Genomic DNA, 12,810 nt, shown 5'->3' with positions numbered 1-12,810 from the left:
GTATTCTGCCGTCAGTATGTCTGCATCGTCAGCTGCCTGGTTGAAGGAGATGCCATTATCATTGTATTTCGTCATAAGCATCTTGACATGTGTTGGCTCGCATTGTCACCCCGAAATCCCCGCTCCCGCGAGGTTCTTTAGCTTATATCTTGCAAATGCAAGACTGATTGCCATGGTCGATGTCGATGTAGGAGGACGGTATTATTCTGCACGAAACTGCCCCAGTAATGTAAAGGGTTTTGTTGCCACATCGACGACAATTACCTGGGCCTCAAACAGCCGAAAGGAAACAAGTAATACAACTGCGTACATGACATTCGTACAGATATTTCTTCACACTCCAGTTCACGATACAACTTATCTTTGTATCCATATGTTACTACTAAGTGCCTTTTCTCCTTTCCAGGTGGAGAACCTACTCGGAGTGACTACCCAAAAGTGTTCTCGGCATTCACTCACTTCATGGCATATGTACATTACTACCTACAGATTTCATACTCATCTTTCTATTCAGTGTTATGTGTATTGCGTATTGAACCGGGGACCTAGAAACGACGGAGAGGCTCCGTCCCTCCTAGCCCTGTAGCCCTCAGTGGTTCAGAACCCCACAACAAGCAACAGCAGTCCACCCACCTCACCGCCGGCCCACACCGAACCCACGGTTATTATGCGGTTCGTCCCCAGTACCCCCCCTCCCCCTTTTGCAATTGCGTCCTCCTATTATATTTAGATTGTCGACTATCATTCATGAGCTAACACCCAAAGTATAAGACAATTATTCTTGGCAAAACTTAGTGCTGATTTCCTCTGTAGAAGACACTCAGCGAACTTATTTCTGGAAGGCGTTCGATGTCGTAACGGATAACGCAACCGACAGCAAGGAAAAGGGTCATATATTTTTAAAGGTCTTACAGGAAACACGAAACTAGCGTTAGCAAGAGTCAATTGTTGCAATTCTTTCAATTGTGGGATGTATTATATAGCCTATAGGTTACATTGATCAAAATATCCACGGGTGTACTGTCGGTCTACAGAGTCCAACGGGCACAATATTTCGGCGATCATACATGTCACCATCACGTTATATTAGTTTTAGTCTGAAAATGGACAACGGAGGATAAACGCATTTACTTTGCGAACAAACAATTCACTTTTTTGGAAAGCGTTACTAAAAGTGGAGATTTTAATGCAGATATGCCACCGCGAAATACTCGGAACACTCACCTCACAAGGGAAGCTCCCGATCGCATCCTCCTCAGACTTAGCGGTAAGATGATCCAGTGGATAGCCCGTCAAAAACTGAACACAGATGAAGCATGAAAACAGGAAGAAGGTGTTCTGAACTGTGAAAAAAGATGCAAAATAGAAACACTGAATGGCTCAAGCTCAAAATGTCCAACATAGAGCGAATCGCAAGAATCACGGCGTCTTGGTTGGGTGGCCACGGTGTTGAACCACAAAGCGAGAGATCCTTGTTCAAACCTCCCACGTGCCCCTTTTTTCCCCGAAAATTATGAACTTTCCGTCTGATCATTTGACCTCTCTGTTCTTCTTGTGTAGTCTTAGCGGTTGTCATACCATGCATTAGTTATAGGGTATGAATCATGTGGTAAGAATATGTCACTGTCGCAAGTAAATGTTACAAATAGTGAGAGCAGGTGGAATGCTGCATAGACCTCTCACAGGAATGAAAGCAACCAATAAACGGGTGTGAACTATGTTGCAACAAGGGAAAGCAAGAGAGAAGACTTCCATAACAGGACATACGAGTCATAACTTATAGTACTTGTGTTGAACAAATAGGAGGTACGTACGCCGGGAGATCCCTTTCTTACGCCTCGCTGTTGCAAACGGACGTTACATCACGACACAGACGCAAATCTGAATACAGTGAAGTTGCACGTCAATGATCGGACGAACAGTTCACAATTTTGTAGAAAAATATACAGATTACGAAGGAGTTTTGAACACGGATCTCCTCCCGCGCATTCCAACACCGTGACCACATAGCTGCGATGCCATGGCTGTTCAACTTAGTGTCAAACATCTTGAGCTTGGACCGTTTACTGTTTCCATTTTGCTTCTTTTTTCACAGTTAAGTAGATTTTGTTCCTGTTTTCATGCACGATCTGTGTTCAGTTTTTGACGGGTTATCCACTGGGCCATATCACAAAAACTGAGGGGATGCGATGGGGAGTTTCCTTTGTCAGCTTATCATCAGATCGCTCTCCGAACACACCTAGAATATGGACGACAGTCTAGTGAGATCTTATGCACGTTGCACGACGCTAGTGACACTTTACGAACCTAGAACGACGCTGCTGCTACTGCTACAAGTGAAACAGAGCGGGAGATTGCAGAGAAACTACCGGGTACGAAGTCATGTATATTTTATACTGAATATATTGTAAGTAAATACATTTATGCTCTAATCCTTCCACATTCTTTGATGTGCTCTAGAGTGCTCATCCACCTTCTTACACAGATATATACAACACTAATTAGCACAGAATATGGACTGAGAGTAAACAAAACACTTTTAATTTGAGGGAGAAATGTCTGAGAATACGCGTGCGCCACAGCGGTGACGGAATGTGAATCGCGGTCTGTGAGAAGACCGGAAAAGAAGAGAATTGAAGCGTTTGGGCTGTATAAAATTAAGTGGACCTAGTAGGTGAGTTATGAGGAAATTATCCTGAGAATCGGTGACGAAAGGAAAGTATGGAAATCACTGACTAGAAAAAGGGACATGATGTTAGCCGCGTCTTAAGATGTCAGAGAATAACTTCTATGGTACTAGAGGGAGCTGTAGACTGTAGAGAATAACAGCTGTAGAGCAACTAAACTCCACCCGAACAGGGCGTGAAGGCCTAACGGTACCGACCGGTCGCCGTATAATCCTCAGCCCGCAGGCGTCACCGGATGCGGATACCCAGGGGCGTGTGGTCAGCATACCGGTGCCCCGGTCGTGTGTCAGTTTACGAGACAAGAGCCGCTAATCCTCAGGTTGCCTCACAAGGGCTAAGTGCACCGTAATTGCCAACAGAGCTCGGGAGACCGGTTGGTCACCCATCCAAGTGCTAGCCCAGCCCGACAGCGCTTAACTTCGGTGATCTGACAGGATCCTATGTTACCACTGCGGCAAGGCTGTTGGCAGGGAAGGAAAGAGATCGATGTATATTCAACAAAAACATGTTGCTACTGTGAGACGCTGTCGCTGACACACGAGAAGAAATGTGGCGAATCATATCAAACAATTCGGCAAACCGATATAAAAAGAGCAAATAATTTAAAAAAATGACACAAGCTGTGGACCATCCAGAACCATCAGCAATGCAAAAGCACTCCTTACAGACTTCTCACATTATAACGACCTTCATCGACAGAGATCCTGCTGTGTGGTATGAAAGTACACGATTTCAATGCTACGGCACAATGGTGGTCTATCAAAAGCGCGTCGTTTGGAACACAATTTGTCAGTTAAATATCAAGGATGATGATTGTAGATTGGATTGGATTGTTTTGGGGAAGGAGACCAGACAGCGAGGTCATCGGTCTCATCGAATTAGGGAAGGAAGTCGGTCGTGCCCTTTGAAAGGAACCATCCCGGCATTTGCCTGGAGCGATTTAGGGAAATCACGGAAAACCTAAATCAGGATGGCCGGACGCGGGATTGAACCGTCGTCCTCCCGAATGCGAGTCCAGTGTTTAACCACTGCGCCACCTCGCTCGGTATGATTGTAGATGCAGCCGTTACACAGTGTATATATTACTGAGGGCTGTGGTCATATCTAAGCTGATGTGTAGCTGATAGCAAAGAAAAAAGGAGCAGGTTCATAAAAGTTACTCCCAAATCTTTTGTTTTCCAAATTATTCTGAGTCTTCCTTATTAATGTAACATAATTATCATATGCAATAGTCGATGCTATTTGTTATAAGCGATGTATTTGCAGCTATTCTTTTTGGATAGGCGAACGACTCAAATGTTCACCTAGTGGACAGAAATCTTGAAGTGATAGCCGGTCTATGTCAGAAAGTAAACACTAGCCACACGCTGGAACGTTTTGCTGTTGTGAAACTCCGTCTGCCGGCCGGAGTGGCCGAGCGGTTCTAGGCGCTACAGTCTGGAACCGCGCGACCGTAACCGTCGCAGGTTCGAATCCTGCCTCGGGCATGAATGTGTGTGATGTCCTTAGGTTTAAGTAGTTCTAAGTTCTAGGGGACTGATGACCTCAGAAGTTAAGTCCCATAGTGCTCAGAGCCAAACTCCGTCTAAAATATATGTACCTATTTGTTGGTTTTATGAACTGCATAATGTTTGTGCCTTGCCGGTAAATACACTGTATGTTTCAGTGATGATGAGCAGGGTCTAAAACATCTCCTCTTCCATTGTAATGGAATTACGAAAGGAATCCAGATCTTGAAACTTGTGTGAAGTACGTTACTTCAGAATGATGGTGGTCAATACACTATCGAGAATATGGATATTATGCATACGCAAACTGACATGAGACATTATACTCTGACTACATTCAAGTTAAAACCGAAAATGAGATGGGGAATCTGTTCAGTTAACGAATAACTTCTATTAAGAAGTATTTCAAATTTTTTCTACAGCATTATGTAATGTTCTTCTATCAGCAATTCGCTATTCAATCCATCGACGAGACAAGAAACTTCATCTACGTGGCTACTCCGCAAATCATTCTGAACTGCCTGGCAGAGGGTTCATCGAACCTTCTTCACACTAATTCTGTTATTCCACTCTGGAACAGCGCGTGGAAGAAACGAACACCTCTATGTTTCCGTGCGAGCTCTGATTTCCCTTATTTTGTTACGATTATTGTTTCTCCCTGCATTGGTCGGCGCATCAAAATATTGTCGCATTCTAAAGAGGAAGATGGTGACTGTAATTTAGAGAGAAGATCCTGCCGCAACAAGAAACGCCTTTGTTTTAATGATGTCCACTCCAAATCCAGTATCATGTCCATGACACTCTCTTCCCTATTTCTCGACAATAGAAAACATGTTGCCCTTCTCTGAACTTTCTCACTACCTCCGTTAATTCTAACTGGTAAGGATCCCACACTTCGCAACAGAGGACGGTCAAGAGTTGGACAGGCAGTCTCTTTAGTAGATCTGTTGCGTCTTCTAAATGTTCTGCCAATAAAACGCAGTCTTTGCTTCGATTCCCCACAACATTATCTATCTGATAATTCTAATTTAAGTTGTTTGTAATTGTAACTCCTAGGTATTTAGTTCAACTTACGGCCTTTAGATTTTATTCATCATGTAACTGAAGATTAACGGATTCCTTTTGAGGGTGACCTCACATTTATCATTATTTAGGATAATTACCAATTTTATCACAATACAGATATATTACACTACTGGCCACTAAAATTGCTACACCACAAAGATGACGTCCGACAGACGCGAAATTTAACCGACAGGAAGAAGATGCTGTGATATGCAATTTATTAGCTTTTCAGAGCATTCGCACAAGGTTGGCGCCGGTGGGGACACCTACAAAGTGCTGACATGAGGAAAATTTCCAACCGATTTCTCATACACGAACAGCAGTTGACCGGCGTTGCCTGGTGAAACGTTGTTGTGATGCCTCGTGTAAGGAGGAGAAATGCGTACCATCACGTTTCCGACTTTGATAAAGGTCGGATTGTAGCCTATCGCGAGTGCGGTTTATCGTATCGGGACATGCAGCTCGCGTTGGTCGAGATCCAATGACTGTTAGCAGAATATGGAATCGGTGGGTTCAGGAGGGTAATACGGAACGCCGTGCTGGATCCCAACGGCCTCGTATCACTAGCAGTCGAGATGATAGGCATCTTATCCGCATGGCTGTAACGGATCGTGCAACCACGTCTCGATCCCTGAGTCAACAGATGTGGACGTTTGCAAGACAACAACCATCTGCACGAACAGTTCGACGACGTTTGCAGCAGCATGAACTATCAGCTCGGAGACCGTGGCTGCGGTTACCCTTGACGCTGCATCACAGACAGGAGCGCCTTCGATGGTATACTCAACGACGAACCTCGGTGCACGAATAGCAAAACGTCATTTTTTCGGATGAATCCAGGTTCTGTTTACAGCATCATGATGGTCGCATCCGTGTCTGGCGACATCGCGGTGAACGCATATTGGAAGCGTGTATTCGTCATCGCCATACTGGCGTATCACGCGGCGTGATGGTAAGGGGTGCCATTGGTTACACGTCTCGGTCACCTCTTGTTCACATTGACGGCACTTTGAACAATGGACGCTACATTTCAAATTTGTTACGACCCGTGGTTCTACCCTTCATTCGATCCCTGCGAAACCCTACATTTCAGCAGGAAATGCACGACCGCATGTTGCAGGTCCTGTACAGGCCTTCTGGATACAGAAAATGTTCGACTGCTGCCCTGGCCAGCACATTCTGCAGATGTGTCACCAACTGAAAACGTGCTGGTCAATGGTGGCCGAGCAACTGGCTCGTCACAATACGCCAGTCACTACTCTTGATGAACTGTGGTATCGTGTTGAAGCTGCATGGGCAGCTGTACCTGTACACCCATCCAAGCTCTGTTTGACTCAATGCATTTCTTCTTGGTGTAGCAATTTTAGTAGTGTACAAATGTCACCAGAAAATTATTTAAGATGATAAGCCATTTACATAGTATTTTACATACATTACTCACATACAATGAAAAGAATTTCAGTCTCCAGTATAGTACAGTTTTCTTTACATATACAGAAAATATACTACCAATACGCGAAATTTTTAAAGCAAAAAATTATAAAAAATATAGATGAAACACAAACAAATAGTGTTATAGCGTCAAGATATGAAAAGAAAATAAGTTTGGTGTTTAATAACCTGTCGAGGTCTCAGTCAACAGAGACAGGCTGCGGAAGGCGTAACGCTGTCGGTGGGCCAAATTGACAGTGGTAACATGTTGTAAAGATAAGTGCTGATAAGCCGGAACGAGAGCCACAGTTCCGGATTCCGTCTGACCGCAACACTAACGATGCTGTGGCGGTCTGCCTGACGCAGGCACGACGTCGGTGTGGCGTACGAATAGCGGAGGGGGCGGGGGAGGTCTGATTTGTCCGTAGGAGATGTAATGCCTAAAATGGAGCATTCTCGGCACACTCTTGACACTATGGATCTCCGGATATTGAATTCGCTAACGATTTCCGAAATGGAATGTCCCATGGGTCCAGCGCCAACTACCATTCCCTGTTCAAAGTTTATTTATTTCCGTTATGCTATTGTAATCAGGTCGGAAACCTTTTCATATGAATCGCCTGCGTACAAATGACAGCTCCGCCAATGAACTGCCCTGTCATATCTTGTGTACGCGATATTACCTCCATCTGTACATGTCCATATCGCTTTCCCATGACTTCATCACCTCAGGGTATTTCGACGGCCGGCCCATGCAGCTTCTTCAGGTACTGCTACTATGTGTACTCGCTGCTTGGACTCCAACCAGACTGAGTCGGTCGTCGAAATATTGTGCAGAAAATGGAAACGACAACTCGGCTGAAAACCCGGAAGCTCACTGTTAATGATAATGCTATTCCACAAGAAAGGAAGCATTCGCGACTGAAAAACTGTTTTACAGTAATTACTCTGTCTTCTGAATGATACGTAGTTTAGTAGATCATTGGCCCACTCTTCTGGCCTGATATTTCTATCCACGGACGCAGTTGTCATGGAGACGTTGTAGTATGGTTCAAATTGCACCAAACACTATGTGACTTAACATCTGAGCTTATCAGTCCCCTAGACTTAGAACGACTTAAACCTAACTAACTTAAGGACATCACACACAGTCATGTCCGAGGCAGGATTCGAACCTGCGACCGTAGCAGCAGCGCGGTTCCTGATTGAAGCGCCTAGAACTGCTCGATCACAGCGGCCGGCCGACGTCGTAGTAACACAGTGTAATTACTGTACAGTTATCATAGACGATAACTAATTTCCATAATCCATTTGTTTATTCTATACGCCCATTATATTGGTTAAGTAGCGGATGCAAGGGATATAATATACTCGTTAAATACATTATTTCCGCCAGATAGAATCACCAGAAACAAGAGAAATAATTTTTACCTAATCTTATTACAGCTACTCATTATTTTTAACAATCTGTTCTGTCCTATAGGTACTACTTTTTATAATTACTCTCCTTAAGGTAGACTGTTTCTTCAAATGATAAGTAATTTATGTAAATCGTTCCTCATTGGCTAACGTTGACGTCATACAGCGCAAACACGCCCTCTCCAGATCTGTGTAACACAATGCTCCCTAGCCAACAGCAGCACTTTCAGCGACTGAGGTCTACTGACTTTTCTGGACATCGCCAACTTCAGCTGATGGGAAACGACTCTTCGATTTTAACCAGTATACATTTATTTTAAGTCCCTGACTTATTTATGCAACAAGCACGATTTATAACCTTCACAGTTCTATTCTGAAAATAGCCAAAACCGGTCATTTTAAAGAAAATAACCATTACGATCTAGACTGTTTTTCACTAGTTTTATATTAACAGAGAAGCTTGTTCAGTTTTTTTGTAGTATAAACTTCTAGTTTTTGAGTCATCTGATGTAAGATAAGTCATTCATATTATCAGAGGGAGATTTTCACCCTGCAGCGGAGTGTGCGCTGATATGAAACTTCCTGGCAGATTAAAACTGTGTGCCAGGCCGAGACTCGAACTCGGAACCTTTGCCTTTCGCGGGCAAGTGCTGTACCATCTGAGCTACACAAGCACGATTCATGACCCGTCATCACAACTTCAGTTCTGCCAGTACCTCGTCTCCTACCTTCCAAACTTCACAGAAGCTCTTCTGCGAACCTTTCAGAAGTAGCACTCCTGGAAGAAAGGATATTGCGGAGACATGGCTTAGCCACAGCCTGGGGATGTTTCCAGAATGAGATTTTCACTCTGCAGCGGAGTGTGCGCTGATATGTGCAGTACAGTACAAAAGCGTACAGGCCGACCTCGTCTATTGACTGGCAGAGACCGCCGACACTTCAAGAGAGTCATAGTGCGTAATAGGCAGACATCTATCCAGACCATCACACAGGAATTCCAAACTCTATCACGACCCACTGCAAGTACTATGACAGTCAGGCAGCAGGTGAGGAAACTTGGATTTCATGGTAGAGCGGCTGCTCATAAGACACACATCACGCCGGTAAATGCCAAACGACGCCCAGCTTGGTGTAAGGAGCGTAAACATCGGGCGACTGACCAGTGGAAAAACGTTGTGTGGAGTGACGAATCACTGTACACAATGTGGCGATCCGATGGCAGAGTGTGGGTATGGCTAATGAGTATGGCTAATGCCCGGTGAACGTCATGTAGTAAATTTGGTTTTTTGGTAGGTAGTTTATTTTTTAAATTTTAGGGGGATAGGAACTCGTGAATGAGACTACCCCTGAATTTCGATCCGAAGTAAAATTGCCAAAAAAAAATTTATTTCTATGTGAACAAATTTCTATTAAAGTTTTCTAAGTCGCCAAAAGAAAGTGTTTTTAATGCAGTATTGAGAATGTAACTTTTCACGACCGTATCGGACAATATGGGTCAATTTACTACAGAAATAACAACCTTGGATAATTTTTGAGATTTAACAGAGTGAATTTGCTTTTAGAATCCCTTTTTACTTAATTTTACAGTAGGCTGTGTAGATCTTCGTTTTCTCTTGATAGCTGCTGGTCAGGCTATTGTCTTGGTTGATTTTATCCCTCCGATTCTTGAAGTAGGTAGGTATGGAAATGATTTTTTTTCTAACTCTTGATCTTGCTGTTTTTCATATTCATTTATTGCTTGTACTTATTTACGACCATACGAAACTGAGTTGCAATGAAATCTGACATTATCGAATCTTCAAACTGGTCAATATCATTTACAAGAATACATCAGTCACTTGCACTGTTCCTATGAACTGCTCTACGTGTTATCACAGTAAGAGATCTTAATTGTAACTGCTGCCGCTCTCGACTGGCGGACGTCTATCAACGCTACCGCACCTCTTTGGTCAGAGATAGCAATGCCTTGTCTTCGCTGCTTCCGACCAAAGAGCGCGTTTACAAGAAAATTTATTTATTTGTTTTAATATTAATTTACAAAAATGATAATTTAAATAATTAATCGCGTAATTTCATTTGAATAAAAAAATATAAACATTTTCCTTTTTCGTCATTTGCGTCAGTTGGGAGGGGTCTGTTCCACTACAGTCATCTGCCAGCGTGTGTGATGCCAATAGTAAAATTCGGAGGCGTTGATGTTATGGTGTGGTCGTGTTTTTCATGGAGGGCCTTGCACTCCTTGTTTTGGGTGGCACTATCACAGCACAGACCTACATTGATGTTTTAAGCACCTTCTTGCTTCCCACAGTTGAAGAGCAATTCGGGGATGGCGATTTCATCTTTCAACACGATCGAGCACCTGTTCATAATGCACGGCCTGTGGCGAGTGGTTACATGGCAATAACATACCTGTAATGGACTGGCCTGCACAGAGTCCTGACCTGAATCCTATAGAACACCTTTGGGATGTTTTGGAACGCCGACTTCGTGCCAGGCCTCACCGACCGAGACCGATACCTCTCCTCAGTGCAGCACCCCATGAAGAAAGGGATGCAATTCCCCAAGAAAGCTTCCAGCACCTGATTAAATGTATGCCTGCGAGAAAGCTGTCATCAGGGCTAAGGGTGGGCCAACACCATATTGAATTCCAGCATTACCGATGGAGGGCGCAACGAACTTATAAGTCATTTTCAGCCAGGTGTCCGGATACATAGTGTAGGTTTTCAAGACAAAAATTATATCTTGTAAATGGAGCATGGTAAAAATTTAAAACTCAAAAACGCAGTACTAGACACTCAGAAAATGTCTACGAGGCGTGTGGGAAAACTAATGAGACTGACAACACTGCGAGCGAACTGGCAACGCTGTGTTGTTCTGCTTGTGTAGACCGGTTTGTCCATCCCTTCCAGATGCCCAGTCCCGAGTTTCAGCTCCGTAGAGTCATCACGTGATTTCTGAGAGTGCCATCAGGGAAATTGTGTGTTGTGAAATGGAACGGTGGAATATAGAGCAACGTTGTGCCATTAAGTATTGTGTTAAACTTGGGGAATTTACGAGTGTGATCTTTGAAACGTTGAAACAGACTTATGTGGAAGATTTATCATCAAGGGCACAAGTTTTTCGCTGGCACAAATCATTTTTGGAAGGCTGAGAACAGGTTGAAGATGAAAACGTCGCTCAGGAAGACCTTCAGCTTTAAAAAGCCGACGAAAACATGAGACAAGTGCGTGCTCTTGTGAGATCAGACCGAAGTTTAACAATAAGGACGATAGATGTCCTGTTACACTTAAACACTTTCAAAAAATGGCTCTGAGCACTATGGGAGTTAACATCTGTGGTCATCAGTCCCCTAGAACGTAGAACTACTTAAACCTAACTAACCTAAGGACAGCACACACATCCATGCCCGAGGCAGGATTCGAACCTGCGACCGGAGCGGTCACGCGATTCCAGACTGAAGCGCCTTTAACCGCATGGCCACACCGGCTGGCAAACACTTTCACTGGACATCAAATTTTGAACGCGTTTTCGTACATACGGAAGCTTTGTGCCAAAATGGTGCTGACAAACCTCACAAAACTGAGCAGAAGGACAATCAGAAAAAAAACGTGTGCGTTGATCTTCTTGAGTGCATCGCAAACGACCACGAATGATTCAGCTGTGTGCTCACAGGTAATGAATCCTGGATTTTGTAGTCTATTCTGATTCAGAGCGGCAGAGTGGGGAGTGGCACGGTGAGACATCTTTTCGACCGAAAAAAGCTCGAATGAGAAAATCAAAGTTCAAGACAATACTAATTTGCTTTATTTATTTATTTTTATTTATATATTGATTTATTTAACGTGGCAAGATTAGGGCCATCAGGCCCTCTCCTACATCTAACCAGGCATTCTACTTATTTTACATTCACATGTTTTAGTAGACATGTTAAACTACATCTAGTGCAAAAAGTGAAATAAACAATTACAAAGGCACACTTGGAAAAATACATACATACAGAGTTTATATTCGTAGATGATAAGTACTGTTATAATTAGACATTATGAAAGAGACAGATTTTAGATAGGAGTGCTAGCAGCAGGGAGTATGAGGGAGACTCATGGTGAAGGGAGGAGAAGAATAGAGACATGATGAAACATAATTAAGGGAATATAAAGCAAAAGAGATAGATGAAGAGGAAGAAGAGAAAGGAGCAAGATAGGAGACACTAGCTTTGCTATTTGACAGAGGAGAGGATTGGCCTTGTACATTAATTTTGTGGAAAACTTTGAGGATGATTGTAGGAAATGCTTCAACTTCTTCTTAAAAGCAGCAGGGGATTGAATTTTGCGCAAGGTAATGGCCAGTTTGTTCCAGAGGCGGACAGCGGCAACTGATAAGGAGTTTGCAAAAATTTTTGTTTTGTGAGTGGGCACAGTTAGGATGCCAAATAAGAGTGACCCCGTGTTTCGATTATGATGGCGTGAAAGGTGTTTAGTCTCTGAAGCAAGGTACTGGGGTGCTGAGCGACGAGCAGTCGGTGAAGTAGACATAGAGTGTGGTAGTCACGCAATTTGTCCGGCCGCAGCACCCTAGCTGGGAGTATGAAGCACTAACATGATCATATCGGCGAATGTTGCAGGTGTAACGCACACAGGCATTCATGGTTAGTTCTAGCCGTCTTTTGTTTTCACTACTCATGCCTTGTTGAATTACATCAC

The sequence above is a fragment of the Schistocerca americana genome, chromosome 2 (assembly GCF_021461395.2).
Source record: "Schistocerca americana isolate TAMUIC-IGC-003095 chromosome 2, iqSchAmer2.1, whole genome shotgun sequence".
NCBI lineage: Eukaryota > Metazoa > Arthropoda > Insecta > Orthoptera > Acrididae > Schistocerca > Schistocerca americana.
This window is presented reverse-complemented; position numbering follows the sequence as displayed.